Raw genomic sequence first — 16,994 nt, 5'->3', positions numbered from 1 at the left:
TTCCTTGGATGTGGCCGGTTCAGCGAGGTCCATTTTCGGCAATGTGAGCCCTTGAGGGGTGAGGATTGGCTGACCTGGGCAGCCTGACCCTGCCGGCCAGCCCTCCCCAGGTGTGCCTGGGTTGAGGTCAATATAAACACCGCTCCAGGCAGCAAGAGCCCCTGCAGCTGTGCCTGACGCCATATTCTCTGCCCCGTCAGCAGTCTCGGGGCTGTGCTGGTGGGAGTGAGTGAGGGGCCACAGCTTTGTGGGAGGCCCGGTGTCAGTGGGGCTCTGCTGGACTTTCTGCAGGAGTTGCCAGGCTGCCATCCGCTAAAGAAGAGGATGTGTCACTCATACCTATCGCTGGAATTGCTCCCCGGGCAGAGGTGAGGAAGGAAAAAAGCAGTGGGGGCCAGGACAGGAGGGGTATCTCAGGCAGGGAAATGGAAAGCTTCCAGAAGAGCGCCCGGGGCCAGGACCATCCTGGCTGGACTGCAGGCACCAAGTCGGCCTGCGTGCTGTCGCTGGTGTGGCTCCAGGGCCCTTCCTCTAGGCTTTCAAGTCCTTGTACATATTCAGGTGTTTTACCTGGGAAGGGTGGGGACAGTTCAGCAGCAGCTGGCCTGGGGCTCAACTCACGTTTACTCACAGACGCCTCGGCACGGTCCCCCAGCTTTGCAATGAGGACGCTCCTTGCGGGGGGCTGCTGGCTGCATGGCAGATGTTCAGAATTGTTGACCACTGGAGCAAGTGCCCTGATAGGATTTTCCTCTGTATAACTGGTGGTGTCTGTTTTTTTTTCTTGTTTGGTTCAAGGTAGATTTTATTCCTCTTTAATGTATTTATAGATATAAGCATGGAAATTATTCATTCATATAAATACATCTTTGTGAAGGGAAGAACATTTTTCTGTTTTATTTGTCAATTTTATTTCTTTTAAAAATTTTTGAAATTTTATTTTATTTATTTTTTATACAGCAGGTTATTATAAGTTATGTATATTATACATATACATGTATACAGGTCAATCTCAGTCTCCCAACTCATCCCACCACCACCACCCCATGGCTTCCCCTCCTTGATGTCCATAGGTTTGTTCTCTACCTCTGTGTCTCTATTTCTGCCCTGCAAACCTGTTCTTCTGTACCATTTCTCTAGGTTCCACATATATGCATTAATATACAATCTTTGTTTTTCTCTTTCTGACTTACTTCACTCTGTATGACAGTCTCTAGGTCCATCGACATCTCTACAAATGATCCAGTTTCATTCCTTTTTATGGCTGAGTAATATTCCATTTTTTAAATGTACCACATCTTTATCCATTCCTCTGTGTGTGGGCATTTAGGTTGCTTCCATTACCTGGCTATTGTAAATAGTGCTGCAATGAACATTGTGGTGAATGTGTCTTTTTGATTTATGGTTTTCTCTGGGTATATGCCCAGAAGTGGGATTGCTGGATCATATGGTAATTCTATTTTTCGTTTTTTAAGGAACCTCCATACTGTTCTCCACAGTGACTGTATCAATTTACATTCCCACCAATAGTGGAAGAGGGTTCCTTTTGTCCACACCCTCACCAGCATTTGTTGTTTGTAGATTTTCTGATGATGCCCATTCTAACAGGTATGAGGTGATACCTCATTGTAGTTTGGATTTGCATTTCTCTAATAATTAGTGATGTTGAGCAGCTTTTCATGTGCATCGTGGCCATCTCTGTGTCTTCTTTGAAGAAAGGTCAATTTAGATGTTCTACCCATTTTTGTATTGGGTTGTTTGTTTTTTTAATATTAAGCTGCATGAGCTGTTTATATATATTGGAGATTAAACCTTTGTCCATTGATTCGTTTGCAAATATTTTCTCCCATTCTGAGGGTTGCCTTTTTCCATTCCCGTTGTTTTAACAAAAAAAGAAAGAAAGAAAAGGAAGCAGAACACAAATGTGCATAAAATATGTCTCTTGAAACTGTCGTTTTGAAATGTGGACGTCTTTTGAAATGTTTGGTCGATATACGACCCCAGGATTTGTTTTCAGAGCAGGTGTCATTTACAGGCCTGCAATTATTTTGAATATCCACTGACCATTAGCGCTGGGATTAAAGCTGCTGTTGTGTGAAACGGCCACAAGGTGGCAGCAGTTCTCCTTTACCAAATCTGGTTACTAGGGCAACAGAGCCGCAATGGAAGTCGTGTTCTAGGTTGTAATTTAGAAGGGAATGTGCCAGGAGAAAGCCCCTTATGTTTGTCTCACTATTCTTGTTCTTTCTTTAAATTTAATTTTTATTTTTATATCACAGCAAGTTTGATTAAAATGTTTGGCTTGTTGTAGGTCTGCAAGATATGGTTCTTTTACACATATACATATGTCTGTTCTTCCTGGGATCCTTTTCCCACGTACCTTATGACAGAATGTTGAGTAGTCTTCTCTTGGTATTTCGTAGGTCTTGGTGATTATATATTTCACCTGTGTTTGTATATGTCTGTTGACGCCAATATCCTAATGTATCCAATCCTCACACCTTTCCATTGGTGAACCATAAGTTTGTTTAATAAATCTGTGATTGCCCTTCTCTGTGGAAGTATCTTCACTGGTATCAATTTTTATGTAACACCTATAAGTGATATCATATGATATGTGTCTTTCTTTTTCTGACTTACTACAAGTCATGTGATTACCTCTAGACTCATCTACGGTGCTGCACATGGCATTGTGTCCTTTTTTTCCTTGGCTAATATTCCGTCTGTACATGTACCAGTTCTTCTTGGTCCACGCATCTGTTGATGGACTTTTTGGTTGCTTCCATGTCATGGCTATTGTAATGCTGTGGCAATGCACATTTGCCTGCCTGTGTCTTTGCAATTCTGTCTTCTTAGGTTATAGGCCCAGGAGTGGGCCTGCTGGATCATATGGTAGCAAAATGTTTACCTTATAGAGGCACCTCCATTCTGTTCTCATTAGTGGCTCTTACCAGGTGATGTCACACTTAAAGTTGACGGTATGCACTTCTCCACAACACCCTCAGCCTTTATTGTTTGTAGATTTTTTTTGCTGATGTTTATTCTGACTAATGTGAGTTGATACCACTTTGTGGTTGGATTTGCATGCGTCTCATAATCACTTGAAATTCAGCTTTCTGGCATGTCCTTTTTTTCTTCAAACTGTGAGGACAGCTTACCTCTTCAAATTGTTTTCGTGAAGTATGTGTGACATTTAGAAATATTTGGGCCATTACCTCCCTCAAGACATTTTGAGGGCAGGTTTCATTTACAGACCTCCAGTACTGGTGCATAACAAGTGAGCCTCAGCACACGTTTTAAAGGTGCTGTTGCAGGTAATGGCCAGAGGGCGTCAGCACTTCTGCTTTTCCCAACCTGGTAACTACGGAAACAGACCATCCTGACAGTGGTGTTCCTCGGTTATATATTAGAGTGGAATGTGACCCCAAAACCTGATGTGTCCTTACTTATGTTTGTTTTATAAATTGAATTTATATTTTTTTATTGGAGTCATATTCCATTGTGCACATGGACCACTTTTTCTTTGTGCATTCCTCTGTTGATGGACATTTTCGTAGCTTCCAAGTGTTGGCTATGGTAAATATTGCTGGAGTTCAGGTTTGCCAGCCTGTGTCTTTATTTATTAGGTTTTTTTTTGCATCGTACGTGTGCCTCTCACTGCTGTGGACCCTCCCCTTGCAGAGCACAGGCTCCGGATGCTCAGGCCCAGCGGCCATAGCTCACGGGACCAGCCGCTCCGCAGCATGTGGGATCTTCCCGAAACGGGGCATGAACCCACGTCTCCTGCATTGGCAGGCAGACTCTCAACCACTGCGCCACCAGTGAAGCCCAGCCTGTGTCCTTTTGATTCTCATCCCCTGAGGCGATAGGCCCAGCAGTGGGTATGCTTGATTGAATGGTAGCTCAGTATTTACCTTTACATTATTGGCTCATGTCCCACTTTGAACCAAGGGTAGGCATTGCTCCAAAACCCCTTCAGCATTTATTGTTTCCAGAATTTTTGCTGATGGCCATGCTGACTGGTATGAGCTGATAGGTTTTTGTAACTTGGATTTGCATATCTTTAATTATTCCTAATGTTCAGCATTTTTCCACGCCTTTTAAAATTTCTGCTACAGAAAAACAGAAAAAAACGGAGAGTACAATTAACCTCTTGAAATTGTCTTCTTGGATGGTTGCCCTCTTTTGAATTTTGGGGTCAATTTTCGACCCCAGGATTGTTTTGGAGGGCAGGTGTCTTTTACAGGCCTGCAATGAGTGTGAATATTTAGTGACCATTAGCACTGGGTTTAAAGCTGCTGTTGTGTAAAACGGCCACAAGGCAGCAGCATTTCTCCATTCCCAAATCTGGTTACTAGGGCTGCAGAGCCTTTCTGGGACCAATGGAATACAGAAGAAGGCATCATTGAATTCTAGTACAGAATACCATGTCCTGGTGGATGGTAGAATGACCAGCAGGGTGTAGGAATTAGGAACTACTGGATGTAGATCCTCGGTGGCTTCACTGACTGTCCTGACATCCTTTACCAAGTCCCCAGCCGCCCACGGGGCTCTCGTGGTCAGGCCACTCCCAGGTTACGGAGTTCACCTGCGCAACTACCCAGCAGCACATAGGGCTCTCGTAGTCAGGCCCCTTCCAGGATATGAGCCTAACCTGGGCATGTCCCCAGCAGCCCACGGGGCTCTCGTGGTCAGGCCCCTCCCAGGATATGGAGCTCACCGGGGCAGGTCCCCAGCAGCCAACGGGGCTCTCATGGTCAGGGCACTCGCAGGTTATGGAGCTCACCTGTGCAACTACCCAGCAGCTCATGGGGCTCTCGTAGTCAGGCCCCTCCCAGGATATGGGCCTAACCTGGGCATGTCCCCAGCAGCCCACCGGGCTCTCATGGTCAGGCCACTCCCAGGTTATGGAGCTCACCTGTGCATCTACCCAGCAGCCCATGGGGCTCTCATAGTCAGGCCTTTCCCAGGATACGGAGCTCCCCTGGGCAGGTACCCCGGCAGGGCTGGGCACACAGGAACCATGCACATAGCCCTCATTGCAGAGCACCCCAGATCGCCTGTCACTCAGAGCTGACACAGAGCACGTCAGAGCAGACTTGAACTAACAAACAGCAGCTCTGACAGGTCTGTGACCCTGGGCATCACTCTGTGTGGCTTCACTCTGCCTGGTCTTCCAGAGACTTCCACTGCAGCCGGGGCACCAAGCCTCTGTCTCCACCCATCACCCCTCCTCTCCCTGACTCCTGAGTTCCTCTCATTAGGAGAGGGTCTTCTTGAAGTTGTCTCCCACTCATGGGCCAGATAAAATGATTAGAAAACAAGCCGGAGCTGCAGCCCCTTGTGTATCGTGACTCTCAGGAGCCCACACCTGTTCCTTGGACGTGGCCGGTTCAGCGAGGTCCATTTTCGGCAATGTGAGCCCTTGAGGGGTGAGGATTGGCTGACCTGGGCAGCCTGACCCTGCCGGCCAGCCCTCCCCAGGTGTGCCTGGGTTGAGGTCAATATAAACACCGCTCCAGGCAGCAAGAGCCCCTGCAGCTGTGCCTGACGCCATATTCTCTGCCCCGTCAGCAGTCTCGGGGCTGTGCTGGTGGGAGTGAGTGAGGGGCCACAGCTTTGTGGGAGGCCCGGTGTCAGTGGGGCTCTGCTGGACTTTCTGCAGGAGTTGCCAGGCTGCCATCCGCTAAAGAAGAGGATGTGTCACTCATACCTATCGCTGGAATTGCTCCCCGGGCAGAGGTGAGGAAGGAAAAAAGCAGTGGGGGCCAGGACAGGAGGGGTATCTCAGGCAGGGAAATGGAAAGCTTCCAGAAGAGCGCCCGGGGCCAGGACCATCCTGGCTGGACTGCAGGCACCAAGTCGGCCTGCGTGCTGTCGCTGGTGTGGCTCCAGGGCCCTTCCTCTAGGCTTTCAAGTCCTTGTACATATTCAGGTGTTTTACCTGGGAAGGGTGGGGACAGTTCAGCAGCAGCTGGCCTGGGGCTCAACTCACGTTTACTCACAGACGCCTCGGCACGGTCCCCCAGCTTTGCAATGAGGACGCTCCTTGCGGGGGGCTGCTGGCTGCATGGCAGATGTTCAGAATTGTTGACCACTGGAGCAAGTGCCCTGATAGGATTTTCCTCTGTATAACTGGTGGTGTCTGTTTTTTTTTTCTTGTTTGGTTCAAGGTAGATTTTATTCCTCTTTAATGTATTTATAGATATAAGCATGGAAATTATTCATTCATATAAATACATCTTTGTGAAGGGAAGAACATTTTTCTGTTTTATTTGTCAATTTTATTTATTTTAAAAATTTTTGAAATTTTATTTTATTTATTTTTTATACAGCAGATTATAAGTTATGTATATTATACATATACATGTATACAGGTCAATCTCAGTCTCCCAACTCATCCCACCACCACCACCCCATGGCTTCCCCTCCTTGATGTCCATAGGTTTGTTCTCTACCTCTGTGTCTCTATTTCTGCCCTGCAAACCTGTTCTTCTGTACCATTTCTCTAGGTTCCACATGTATGCATTAATATACAATCTTTGTTTTTCTCTTTCTGACTTACTTCACTCTGTATGACAGTCTCTAGGTCCATCGACATCTCTACAAATGATCCAGTTTCATTCCTTTTTATGGCTGAGTAATATTCCATTTTTTAAATGTACCACATCTTTATCCATTCCTCTGTGTGTGGGCATTTAGGTTGCTTCCATTACCTGGCTATTGTAAATAGTGCTGCAATGAACATTGTGGTGAATGTGTCTTTTTGATTTATGGTTTTCTCTGGGTATATGCCCAGAAGTGGGATTGCTGGATCATATGGTAATTCTATTTTTCGTTTTTTAAGGAACCTCCATACTGTTCTCCACAGTGACTGTATCAATTTACATTCCCACCAATAGTGGAAGAGGGTTCCTTTTGTCCACACCCTCACCAGCATTTGTTGTTTGTAGATTTTCTGATGATGCCCATTCTAACAGGTATGAGGTGATACCTCATTGTAGTTTGGATTTGCATTTCTCTAATAATTAGTGATGTTGAGCAGCTTTTCATGTGCATCGTGGCCATCTCTGTGTCTTCTTTGAAGAAAGGTCAATTTAGATGTTCTACCCATTTTTGTATTGGGTTGTTTGTTTTTTTAATATTAAGCTGCATGAGCTGTTTATATATATTGGAGATTAAACCTTTGTCCATTGATTCGTTTGCAAATATTTTCTCCCATTCTGAGGGTTGCCTTTTTCCATTCCCGTTGTTTTAACAAAAAAAGAAAGAAAGAAAAGGAAGCAGAACACAAATGTGCATAAAATATGTCTCTTGAAACTGTCGTTTTGAAATGTGGACGTCTTTTGAAATGTTTGGTCGATATACGACCCCAGGATTTGTTTTCAGAGCAGGTGTCATTTACAGGCCTGCAATTATTTTGAATATCCACTGACCATTAGCGCTGGGATTAAAGCTGCTGTTGTGTGAAACGGCCACAAGGTGGCAGCAGTTCTCCTTTACCAAATCTGGTTACTAGGGCAACAGAGCCGCAATGGAAGTCGTGTTCTAGGTTGTAATTTAGAAGGGAATGTGCCAGGAGAAAGCCCCTTATGTTTGTCTCACTATTCTTGTTCTTTCTTTAAATTTAATTTTTATTTTTATATCACAGCAAGTTTGATTAAAATGTTTGGCTTGTTGTAGGTGTGCAAGATATGGTTCTTTTACACATATACATATGTCTGTTCTTCCTGGGATCCTTTTCCCACGTACCTTATGACAGAATGTTGAGTAGTCTTCTCTTGGTATTTCGTAGGTCTTGGTGATTATATATTTCACCTGTGTTTGTATATGTCTGTTGACGCCAATATCCTAATGTATCCAATCCTCACACCTTTCCATTGGTGAACCATAAGTTTGTTTAATAAATCTGTGTTTGCCCTTCTCTGTGGAAGTATCTTCACTGGTATCAATTTTTATGTAACACCTATAAGTGATATCATATGATATGTGTCTTTCTTTTTCTGACTTACTACAAGTCATGTGATTACCTCTAGACTCATCTACGGTGCTGCACATGGCATTGTGTCCTTTTTTTCCTTGGCTAATATTCCGTCTGTACATGTACCAGTTCTTCTTGGTCCACGCATCTGTTGATGGACTTTTTGGTTGCTTCCATGTCATGGCTATTGTAATGCTGTGGCAATGCACATTTGCCTGCCTGTGTCTTTGCAATTCTGTCTTCTTAGGTTATAGGCCCAGGAGTGGGCCTGCTGGATCATATGGTAGCAAAATGTTTACCTTATAGAGGCACCTCCATTCTGTTCTCATTAGTGGCTCTTACCAGGTGATGTCACACTTAAAGTTGACGGTATGCACTTCTCCACAACACCCTCAGCCTTTATTGTTTGTAGATTTTTTTTGCTGATGTTTATTCTGACTAATGTGAGTTGATACCACTTTGTGGTTGGATTTGCATGCGTCTCATAATCACTTGAAATTCAGCTTTCTGGCATGTCCTTTTTTTCTTCAAACTGTGAGGACAGCTTACCTCTTCAAATTGTTTTCGTGAAGTATGTGTGACATTTAGAAATATTTGGGCCATTACCTCCCTCAAGACATTTTGAGGGCAGGTTTCATTTACAGACCTCCAGTACTGGTGCATAACAAGTGAGCCTCAGCACACGTTTTAAAGCTGCTGTTGCAGGTAATGGCCAGAGGGCGTCAGCATTTCTGCTTTTCCCAACCTGGTAACTACGGAAACAGACCATCCTGACAGTGGTGTTCCTCGGTTATATATTAGAGTGGAATGTGACCCCAAAACCTGATGTGTCCTTACTTATGTTTGTTTTATAAATTGAATTTATATTTTTTTATTGGAGTCATATTCCATTGTGCACATGGACCACTTTTTCTTTGTGCATTCCTCTGTTGATGGACATTTTCGTAGCTTCCAAGTGTTGGCTATGGTAAATATTGCTGGAGTTCAGGTTTGCCAGCCTGTGTCTTTATTTATTAGGTTTTTTTTTGCGTCGTACGTGTGCCTCTCACTGCTGTGGACCCTCCCCTTGCAGAGCACAGGCTCCGGATGCTCAGGCCCAGCGGCCATAGCTCACGGGACCAGCCGCTCCGCAGCATGTGGGATCTTCCCGAAACGGGGCATGAACCCACGTCTCCTGCATTGGCAGGCAGACTCTCAACCACTGCGCCACCAGTAGAGCCCAGCCTGTGTCCTTTTGATTCTCATCCCCTCAGGCGATAGGCCCAGCAGTGGGTATGCTTGATTGAATGGTAGCTCAGTATTTACCTTTACATTATTGGCTCATGTCCCACGTTGAACCAAGGGTAGGCATTGCTCCAAAACCCCTTCAGCATTTATTGTTTGCAGAATTTTTGCTGATGGCCATTCTGACTGGTATGAGCTGATAGGTTTTTGTAACTTGGATTTGCATATCTTTAATTATTCCTAATGTTCAGCATTTTTCCACGCCTTTTAAAATTTCTGCTACAGAAAAACAGAAAAAAACGGAGAGTACAATTAACCTCTTGAAATTGTCTTCTTGGATGGTTGCCCTCTTTTGAATTTTGGGGTCAATTTTCGACCCCAGGATTGTTTTGGAGGGCAGGTGTCTTTTACAGGCCTGCAATGAGTGTGAATATTTAGTGACCATTAGCACTGGGTTTAAAGCTGCTGTTGTGTGAAACGGCCACAAGGCAGCAGCATTTCTCCATTCCCAAATCTGGTTACTAGGGCTGCAGAGCCTTTCTGGGACCAATGGAATACAGAAGAAGGCATCATTGAATTCTAGTACAGAATACCATGTCCTGGTGGATGGTAGAATGACCAGCAGGGTGTAGGAATTAGGAACTACTGGATGTAGATCCTCGGTGGCTTCACTGACTGTCCTGACATCCTTTACCAAGTCCCAAGCCGCCCACGGGGCTCTCGTGGTCAGGCCACTCCCAGGTTACGGAGTTCACCTGCGCAACTACCCAGCAGCACATAGGGCTCTCGTAGTCAGGCCCCTTCCAGGATATGAGCCTAACCTGGGCATGTCCCCAGCAGCCCACGGGGCTCTCGTGGTCAGGCCCCTCCCAGGATATGGAGCTCACCGGGGCAGGTCCCCAGCAGCCAACGGGGCTCTCATGGTCAGGGCACTCGCAGGTTATGGAGCTCACCTGTGCAACTACCCAGCAGCTCATGGGGCTCTCGTAGTCAGGCCCCTCCCAGGATATGGGCCTAACCTGGGCATGTCCCCAGCAGCCCACCGGGCTCTCATGGTCAGGCCACTCCCAGGTTATGGAGCTCACCTGTGCATCTACCCAGCAGCCCATGGGGCTCTCATAGTCAGGCCTTTCCCAGGATACGGAGCTCCCCTGGGCAGGTACCCCGGCAGGGCTGGGCACACAGGAACCATGCACATAGCCCTCATTGCAGAGCACCCCAGATCGCCTGTCACTCAGAGCTGACACAGAGCACCTCAGAGCAGGACTTGAACTAACAAACAGCAGCTCTGACAGGTCTGTGACCCTGGGCATCACTCTGTGTGGCTTCACTCTGCCTGGTCTTCCAGAGACTTCCACTGCAGCCGGGGCACCAAGCCTCTGTCTCCACCCATCACCCCTCCTCTCCCTGACTCCTGAGTTCCTCTCATTAGGAGAGGGTCTTCTTGAAGTTGTCTCCCACTCATGGGCCAGATAAAATGATTAGAAAACAAGCCGGAGCTGCAGCCCCTTGTGTATCGTGACTCTCAGGAGCCCACACCTGTTCCTTGGATGTGGCCGGTTCAGCGAGGTCCATTTTCGGCAATGTGAGCCCTTGAGGGGTGAGGATTGGCCGACCTGGGCAGCCTGACCCTGCCGGCCAGCCCTCCCCAGGTGTGCCTGGGTTGAGGTCAATATAAACACCGCTCCAGGCAGCAAGAGCCCCTGCAGCTGTGCCTGACGCCATATTCTCTGCCCCGTCAGCAGTCTCGGGGCTGTGCTGGTGGGAGTGAGTGAGGGGCCACAGCTTTGTGGGAGGCCCGGTGTCAGTGGGGCTCTGCTGGACTTTCTGCAGGAGTTGCCAGGCTGCCATCCGCTAAAGAAGAGGATGTGTCACTCATACCTATCGCTGGAATTGCTCCCCGGGCAGAGGTGAGGAAGGAAAAAAGCAGTGGGGGCCAGGACAGGAGGGGTATCTCAGGCAGGGAAATGGAAAGCTTCCAGAAGAGCGCCCGGGGCCAGGACCATCCTGGCTGGACTGCAGGCACCAAGTCGGCCTGCGTGCTGTCGCTGGTGTGGCTCCAGGGCCCTTCCTCTAGGCTTTCAAGTCCTTGTACATATTCAGGTGTTTTACCTGGGAAGGGTGGGGACAGTTCAGCAGCAGCTGGCCTGGGGCTCAACTCACGTTTACTCACAGACGCCTCGGCACGGTCCCCCAGCTTTGCAATGAGGACGCTCCTTGCGGGGGGCTGCTGGCTGCATGGCAGATGTTCAGAATTGTTGACCACTGGAGCAAGTGCCCTGATAGGATTTTCCTCTGTATAACTGGTGGTGTCTGTTTTTTTTTCTTGTTTGGTTCAAGGTAGATTTTATTCCTCTTTACTGTATTTATAGATATAAGCGTGGAAATTATTCATTCATATAAATACATCTTTGTGAAGGGAAGAACATTTTTCTGTTTTATTTGTCAATTTTATTTATTTTAAAAATTTTTGAAATTTTATTTTATTTATTTTTTATACAGCAGGTTATTATAAGTTATGTATATTACACATATACATGTATACAGGTGAATCTCAGTCTCCCAACTCATCCCACCACCACCACCCCATGGCTTCCCCTCCTTGATGTCCATAGGTTTGTTCTCTACCTCTGTGTCTCTATTTCTGCCCTGCAAACCTATTCTTCTGTACCATTTCTCTAGGTTCCACATGTATGCATTAATATACAATCTTTGTTTTTCTCTTTCTGACTTACTTCACTCTGTATGACAGTCTCTAGGTCCATCGACATCTCTACAAATGATCCAGTTTCATTCCTTTTTATGGCTGAGTAATATTCCATTTTTTAAATGTACCACATCTTTATCCATTCCTCTGTGTGTGGGCATTTAGGTTGCTTCCATTACCTGGCTATTGTAAATAGTGCTGCAATGAACATTGTGGTGAATGTGTCTTTTTGATTTATGGTTTTCTCTGGGTATATGCCCAGAAGTGGGATTGCTGGATCATATGGTAATTCTATTTTTCGTTTTTTAAGGAACCTCCATACTGTTCTCCACAGTGACTGTATCAATTTACATTCCCACCAATAGTGGAAGAGGGTTCCTTTTGTCCACACCCTCACCAGCATTTGTTGTTTGTAGATTTTCTGATGATGCCCATTCTAACAGGTATGAGGTGATACCTCATTGTAGTTTGGATTTGCATTTCTCTAATAATTAGTGATGTTGAGCAGCTTTTCATGTGCATCGTGGCCATCTCTGTGTCTTCTTTGAAGAAAGGTCAATTTAGATGTTCTACCCATTTTTGTATTGGGTTGTTTGTTTTTTTAATATTAAGCTGCATGAGCTGTTTATATATATTGGAGATTAAACCTTTGTCCATTGATTCGTTTGCAAATATTTTCTCCCATTCTGAGGGTTGCCTTTTTCCATTCCCGTTGTTTTAACAAAAAAAGAAAGAAAGAAAAGGAAGCAGAACACAAATGTGCATAAAATATGTCTCTTGAAACTGTCGTTTTGAAATGTGGACGTCTTTTGAAATGTTTGGTCGATATACGACCCCAGGATTTGTTTTCAGAGCAGGTGTCATTTACAGGCCTGCAATTATTTTGAATATCCACTGACCATTAGCGCTGGGATTAAAGCTGCTGTTGTGTGAAACGGCCACAAGGTGGCAGCAGTTCTCCTTTACCAAATCTGGTTACTAGGGCAACAGAGCCGCAATGGAAGTCGTGTTCTAGGTTGTAATTTAGAAGGGAATGTGCCAGGAGAAAGCCCCTTATGTTTGTCTCACTATTCTTGTTCTTTCTTTAAATTTAATTTTTATTTTTATATCACAGCAAGTTTGATTAAAATGTTTGGCTTGTTGTAGGTGTGCAAGATATGGTTCTTTTACACATATACATATGTCTGTTCTTCCTGGGATCCTTTTCCCACGTACCTTATGACAGAATGTTGAGTAGTCTTCTCTTGGTATTTCGTAGGTCTTGGTGATTATATATTTCACCTGTGTTTGTATATGTCTGTTGACGCCAATATCCTAATGTATCCAATCCTCACACCTTTCCATTGGTGAACCATAAGTTTGTTTAATAAATCTGTGATTGCCCTTCTCTGTGGAAGTATCTTCACTGGTATCAATTTTTATGTAACACCTATAAGTGATATCATATGATATGTGTCTTTCTTTTTCTGACTTACTACAAGTCATGTGATTACCTCTAGACTCATCTACGGTGCTGCACATGGCATTGTGTCCTTTTTTTCCTTGGCTAATATTCCGTCTGTACATGTACCAGTTCTTCTTGGTCCACGCATCTGTTGATGGACTTTTTGGTTGCTTCCATGTCATGGCTATTGTAATGCTGTGGCAATGCACATTTGCCTGCCTGTGTCTTTGCAATTCTGTCTTCTTAGGTTATAGGCCCAGGAGTGGGCCTGCTGGATCATATGGTAGCAAAATGTTTACCTTATAGAGGCACCTCCATTCTGTTCTCATTAGTGGCTCTTACCAGGTGATGTCACACTTAAAGTTGACGGTATGCACTTCTCCACAACACCCTCAGCCTTTATTGTTTGTAGATTTTTTTTGCTGATGTTTATTCTGACTAATGTGAGTTGATACCACTTTGTGGTTGGATTTGCATGCGTCTCATAATCACTTGAAATTCAGCTTTCTGGCATGTCCTTTTTTTCTTCAAACTGTGAGGACAGCTTACCTCTTCAAATTGTTTTCGTGAAGTATGTGTGACATTTAGAAATATTTGGGCCATTACCTCCCTCAAGACATTTTGAGGGCAGGTTTCATTTACAGACCTCCAGTACTGGTGCATAACAAGTGAGCCTCAGCACACGTTTTAAAGGTGCTGTTGCAGGTAATGGCCAGAGGGCGTCAGCACTTCTGCTTTTCCCAACCTGGTAACTACGGAAACAGACCATCCTGACAGTGGTGTTCCTCGGTTATATATTAGAGTGGAATGTGACCCCAAAACCTGATGTGTCCTTACTTATGTTTGTTTTATAAATTGAATTTATATTTTTTTATTGGAGTCATATTCCATTGTGCACATGGACCACTTTTTCTTTGTGCATTCCTCTGTTGATGGACATTTTCGTAGCTTCCAAGTGTTGGCTATGGTAAATATTGCTGGAGTTCAGGTTTGCCAGCCTGTGTCTTTATTTATTAGGTTTTTTTTTGCATCGTACATGTGCCTCTCACTGCTGTGGACCCTCCCCTTGCAGAGCACAGGCTCCGGATGCTCAGGCCCAGCGGCCATAGCTCACGGGACCAGCCGCTCCGCAGCATGTGGGATCTTCCCGAAACGGGGCATGAACCCACGTCTCCTGCATTGGCAGGCAGACTCTCAACCACTGCGCCACCAGTGAAGCCCAGCCTGTGTCCTTTTGATTCTCATCCCCTGAGGCGATAGGCCCAGCAGTGGGTATGCTTGATTGAATGGTAGCTCAGTATTTACCTTTACATTATTGGCTCATGTCCCACTTTGAACCAAGGGTAGGCATTGCTCCAAAACCCCTTCAGCATTTATTGTTTCCAGAATTTTTGCTGATGGCCATGCTGACTGGTATGAGCTGATAGGTTTTTGTAACTTGGATTTGCATATCTTTAATTATTCCTAATGTTCAGCATTTTTCCACGCCTTTTAAAATTTCTGCTACAGAAAAACAGAAAAAAACGGAGAGTACAATTAACCTCTTGAAATTGTCTTCTTGGATGGTTGCCCTCTTTTGAATTTTGGGGTCAATTTTCGACCCCAGGATTGTTTTGGAGGGCAGGTGTCTTTTACAGGCCTGCAATGAGTGTGAATATTTAGTGACCATTAGCACTGGGTTTAAAGCTGCTGTTGTGTAAAACGGCCACAAGGCAGCAGCATTTCTCCATTCCCAAATCTGGTTACTAGGGCTGCAGAGCCATTCTGGGACCAATGGAATACAGAAGAAGGCATCATTGAATTCTAGTACAGAATACCATGTCCTGGTGGATGGTAGAATGACCAGCAGGGTGTAGGAATTAGGAACTACTGGATGTAGATCCTCGGTGGCTTCACTGACTGTCCTGACATCCTTTACCAAGTCCCCAGCCGCCCACGGGGCTCTCGTGGTCAGGCCACTCCCAGGTTACGGAGTTCACCTGCGCAACTACCCAGCAGCACATAGGGCTCTCGTAGTCAGGCCCCTTCCAGGATATGAGCCTAACCTGGGCATGTCCCCAGCAGCCCACGGGGCTCTCGTGGTCAGGCCCCTCCCAGGATATGGAGCTCACCGGGGCAGGTCCCCAGCAGCCAACGGGGCTCTCATGGTCAGGGCGCTCCCAGGTTATGGAGCTCACCTGTGCAACTACCCAGCAGCTCATGGGGCTCTCGTAGTCGGGCCCCTCCCAGGATATGGGCCTAACCTGGGCATGTCCCCAGCAGCCCACCGGGCTCTCATGGTCAGGCCACTCCCAGGTTATGGAGCTCACCTGTGCATCTACCCAGCAGCCCATGGGGCTCTCATAGTCAGGCCTTTCCCAGGATACGGAGCTCCCCTGGGCAGGTACCCCGGCAGGGCTGGGCACACAGGAACCATGCACATAGCCCTCATTGCAGAGCACCCCAGATCGCCTGTCACTCAGAGCTGACACAGAGCACCTCAGAGCAGACTTGAACTAACAAACAGCAGCTCTGACAGGTCTGTGACCCTGGGCATCACTCTGTGTGGCTTCACTCTGCCTGGTCTTCCAGAGACTTCCACTGCAGCCGGGGCACCAAGCCTCTGTCTCCACCCATCACCCCTCCTCTCCCTGACTCCTGAGTTCCTCTCATTAGGAGAGGGTCTTCTTGAAGTTGTCTCCCACTCATGGGCCAGATAAAATGATTAGAAAACAAGCCGGAGCTGCAGCCCCTTGTGTATCGTGACTCTCAGGAGCCCACACCTGTTCCTTGGATGTGGCCGGTTCAGCGAGGTCCATTTTCGGCAATGTGAGCCCTTGAGGGGTGAGGATTGGCTGACCTGGGCAGCCTGACCCTGCCGGCCAGCCCTCCCCAGGTGTGCCTGGGTTGAGGTCAATATAAACACCGCTCCAGGCAGCAAGAGCCCCTGCAGCTGTGCCTGACGCCATATTCTCTGCCCCGTCAGCAGTCTCGGGGCTGTGCTGGTGGGAGTGAGTGAGGGGCCACAGCTTTGTGGGAGGCCCGGTGTCAGTGGGGCTCTGCTGGACTTTCTGCAGGAGTTGCCAGGCTGCCATCCGCGAAAGAAGAGGATGTGTCACTCATACCTATCGCTGGAATTGCTCCCCGGGCAGAGGTGAGGAAGGAAAAAAGCAGTGGGGGCCAGGACAGGAGGGGTATCTCAGGCAGGGAAATGGAAAGCTTCCAGAAGAGCGCCCGGGGCCAGGACCATCCTGGCTGGACTGCAGGCACCAAGTCGGCCTGCGTGCTGTCGCTGGTGTGGCTCCAGGGCCCTTCCTCTAGGCTTTCAAGTCCTTGTACATATTCAGGTGTTTTACCTGGGAAGGGTGGGGACAGTTCAGCAGCAGCTGGCCTGGGGCTCAACTCACGTTTACTCACAGACGCCTCGGCACGGTCCCCCAGCTTTGCAATGAGGACGCTCCTTGCGGGGGGCTGCTGGCTGCATGGCAGATGTTCAGAATTGTTGACCACTGGAGCAAGTGCCCTGATAGGATTTTCCTCTGTATAACTGGTGGTGTCTGTTTTTTTTTCTTGTTTGGTTCAAGGTAGATTTTATTCCTCTTTAATGTATTTATAGATATAAGCGTGGAAATTATTCATTCATATAAATACATCTTTGT

Source organism: Mesoplodon bidens, assembly GCF_964165515.1.
Source record: "Mesoplodon bidens genome assembly, chromosome: 1".
Lineage (NCBI taxonomy): Eukaryota > Metazoa > Chordata > Mammalia > Artiodactyla > Ziphiidae > Mesoplodon > Mesoplodon bidens.
Note: the sequence above shows the minus strand (reverse complement) of the source record.